Source organism: Solanum dulcamara, chromosome 8 (assembly GCF_947179165.1).
Source record: "Solanum dulcamara chromosome 8, daSolDulc1.2, whole genome shotgun sequence".
NCBI lineage: Eukaryota > Viridiplantae > Streptophyta > Magnoliopsida > Solanales > Solanaceae > Solanum > Solanum dulcamara.
The window spans coordinates 44,073,044-44,077,333 of NC_077244.1; the positions used below are offsets into that span (position 1 = coordinate 44,073,044).

Genomic DNA, 4,290 nt, shown 5'->3' on the forward strand with positions numbered 1-4,290 from the left:
AAAAACTAGTCTCTGATATAATAGAGCCTCTTCTAGATGAGCTGAGTGGGATCCTAAGATGATAGACTCCAAAAACCTGTATCTGTACCTGCGGCATGAAATGCAGCCCCCCCAAGAGAAGGGGGTTAGTACGACATATGTACTGAGTATGTAAAACATAACATAACATAACTGGAAGCATATTTGAAATATAGAAGCAGAGGGTAAATTATCAAATCAACACCTTATACCTGGGAAAGTAAAATCATGCATGCTCAAAATTTCATTATAGCCGGCCCTATCAGGGATCCGGTGAATCATATCTATAGTACCATCACCTCCTTATTATAACACATCATCACATCATCATATATATATATATACATACCTAGCCCTCTAGTGAGGGTGCGATGAACAATGTAGTGGAATTGTGCATGATTACTATTCCCGTCCTAGGCGTGATGAAAGAAGTATTACAGTATACACAATTACACTAGTGAGAAATAAAACACAGTTTAAATTATTATTGGAGACTCAATGAAGTCATCAGGTGAATCATCCTTGGAGATCAGGGTAGAAAGTATCTGACGTATACCCTCTAAATGTCACTAAGGACTATGTAAAAGAGAGTTTTGCAAATCTTAGACTTATACCAGAATGAAATATCTTATAACAGTCTGAGCGTTGGTTATCTCAGAGCCTTTCTTTTTACAAAAAAGTGCTTAGTCAAATCAATCATTATAAAGTTATATAGAAGACTCGAGGAGTAGGAGTTTAACTACTTTTAAAGTCTTAACATCCAAAAGTGGTATCAGAGTAGTTCGTCCTTGGAGTGTCTGCAGACCGTGTCTAGTAGAGTCTTGATTATCGATGTGTTGCGCGCCACATCTATAAACAAGAAGCTATAGGACATTTAAGATGTTACTTTTCTTTCATATCTGAGATTGTGCTATAGATCCGAGTCATAGGATAATTCCTTATACGAACCTTGGATCTTAACAAAAGGACGACATCGATGGAAAGAAGTGACTGATGATATTAGAAGTCATAAAGCACACAGGTTAGTAAAGGAACGAAAGATATCTGTTAAGAAAGGTATTGACATGTAATTGAAATGAAAAGTCAGAAATTGAAGGGAAAAGTAGACGAGAAAATGCAACAGATGCAGGTTGAAGTTGGACATACGAGGTAAGCCTAATATTTTTATATTATTATTGATATTGAAATCCCTGTGTGGCTGTAATATGAGATGATAGAAGTGGTATCAGAGTAGTTCGTCCTTGAAATATCTACAGACCGTGTCTAGTAGAGTCTTGATTATCGATGTATTGCGCGCCATCTATAAACAGGAGGCTACAGGACATATAAGATGTTTCCTTTCTTTTATATCTAAGGTCGTGTGCTAGAGCTGAATCATAGGAAGTAGAATTCCTTATACTAACCTCTATTTTAAGATGAAGGAAAACGTCGATAGAAGAAAATGACTGCCGATATGGGAAGTTACAAATCACACAAGTAAAACAAGGCACGAGAGAGTTATGCCAACTAAGGTATGGAAATACAATTGACATGTAAACTCGGAAATTGAAAGAAAAAGGTAGATAATGTTGAAAATTGAAAGGAAAAGTGGACGGAAAGACTAACAGGCATAGTTCGAGTTGGACATGTGAGGTAAGTCCATCATTTTATACTATTATTGATATTGGACGCCCTGTGAGGATGCAATATGATGTGATATGATACATATATATGTATCTTTATGCGTGCTGGCCTTATGAGGCACTATTGGTATTTTCTGCGTGCAGGTTTGAGATAGTAAGAAATACAGAGGAAACTATGCCCAAATTTTCCAAGAAATAAAAAGAGAATAGGATACAGGGCTGTAGTATGTCTTAAAAGGTTGTGTCCACAATAATGATGAAATTTAGATAAACCACAAGTATGGCTGACCTCGAGAAATATGTTAATTGCTGAATTGATGGCAATAAAAACTAGAAGGTCGATATTGATATGGTAAACCAAAGTTGGAAAAGACTTATGACCCTAAGAAAATGATTTAAGGAAGACTAATAGATCTGGATAGAATGATATATTAAGGTACCGACTGAATTGATATTGTGATATATATGTAACAAAAAAAGTAAAGGATGAGAAATCTAATTTAAGTGAAATAGGAGAAAACTTGAGGGTAAGTAAGAGAAGCGAAAGAAAGTGTGACAAACTAGACTATGAGTGCGTGCCAGTACAGTGAAATGTGTAAAGCAGAATAAGTTAAGTGGAAGATAGAAAGGCAAATAGTGAATGAATAAGAAAGACTTACATAGATTTATAGGGAATGTTCAGAATAAAAGGTCAAGTGGTATCCACTGGAATAAAGCTAGTATTATGACAAAGCTTGAAACACGGATCATCAAAGTATAAGTGCTCACGAGTGGAGAATTTGAACCAATTATGAGCACGAGCTAAGTACTGATCTGGATGAATGGAATGTGGCTTTGAATACACTACTATATTAAGGATATTACTCGAATACCAGTGTTCAAGATTAGAGTTGGTACTGTAAATTGAGGGTTCTAAGCACCTCATGATAGTATTAAGGTTTCGTACATGGGTAACCTAAAGTATAGGGGATGTAAAGGAAGATATGGAAATAACACAGTATACTAAATAGGTTAAAAAGGACTCTTATGCATTTGGAAAGTTAGAAATAAACAAACAATGACATGGATACACCCTAAAGGGGGGAAGTGGACAAGAGAAATACAAGCATAAGAGAAAATCAATTGATTCTATCATGTGTAAATGGGAATGCTTAAAATTAAAACAAGACCCCACAAGGGATGGATGCGATCATACCAGCACTAAGGCACTGGATCCCATCAGAACTCTGAAGTTAATCATGCTTAGACGAGAGTAGTACTAGGATGGGTAACCCCTTGGGAAGCCCTATGCGACTGTGATATGAGATGATATGAATGTATGTATACGTTCGCCTTGCATGGCATTATTGGTATAAAGAAGTATTGTGGATATGTTACTCCACCGTGAAAGATGATAAGACCCTTTGAGATAGGGGATGTAGCTTTGCAAAATAACTGATGTAACTTACGAATGGCGGTATGCCAATAGTAAGACTAGGTGATTACTTGATAAACAAAGTCGGTAGTAGCCATGTAACTGCTATATTCGAATACATTAAGGAAAGGTATAATATGGTTTGAAGCAAAACCTTTAAGGTACAACCAATACTAAGGACAAAAGCAATAGTAGAGCCCTAACATAAGATGAAGGAAGTAAGAAACGATACAGGTTTACGTACAGACTAATACGGCAATGCTAAGGCATCTTCTGAGCTACTTTAAGCTCTTACACATGTTCGTGTAAAGGGTACAATATGATGTGTGGTAAGAGAACTGGAAAGAAGAAATGGAAAAGAAATATCACATGTTCTCTATACCTATGGGTAATCTACCCTCTTAAATTGACTATATGGGTTAATAAGAGGCCTTTGGATGATAACAGATATAGAGAACTCTTGAAGCACTCGTAAGACCTTATGAGACTACTTAACATTCGAGGACGAATGTTCTAAAGGGTCGAAGGATGTTATACCTCGTACCTTTGTGCTCCAGAATGTCTTTTTAAGCTTCTTCATAGTTGTCCCGTGACCCAGATTATCTATAACATGATAAAATAACTCTAAGGAAGGGAGGATGTGACTCCCCTTAAGAGTGAAGGTTAGAAATAGGTCTATAAGGATTTGAAATGAGTTGGAGGCCAAGTAATGAGTCGTAGGACTCGACTTACTTGCATAAGCTATTAACTTGGTTGTTTTACGTACTTAAGCTATCGGAGTACGTGTTGAGCTTGCGTAGTAAGGAATACATAGGCTCTTAAAGTAAGACGAGATTACGAACCCACAAAAATAAAGCAAGCAGGTGACAAGTAGGCGACACACCTACTTGGGCTAAGTAGGTGACCCACCTACTTAGGGTGGACCCTACACTGCCACATGGCAGTGTATGATTAGCTGTATGGTGTGAGATGGCACCCTAGGGGGATGCCATGTGCCCCCCTTTAAGTACACATATATATACATGTGTATTACTGATCAACATCATTTTCAACATCTTTGCCTTAGAAAATGTTGAGAGAAAAGCTAGAGAGCAAGAATAAGGAAGCTACGGCTAGGGTTCTTCCAAGGTAAGTTCCCCAATTTAGTTTTCTGAATTAATTATTTAAGGTATCCTACGGTAATATGACGATGTTTAACATAAAATTTATCGTTAGGGAAAAGAGGAGGTTTTTGTT

General features: G+C 37.0%; 1 pseudogene; it reads left to right on the forward strand.

The window, feature by feature from the left end:
- Nucleotides 1-2,821: 2,821 nt before the first annotated feature.
- Nucleotides 2,822-2,942, forward strand: LOC129901845 (5S ribosomal RNA; annotated as a pseudogene).
- Nucleotides 2,943-4,290: the final 1,348 nt, after the last annotated feature.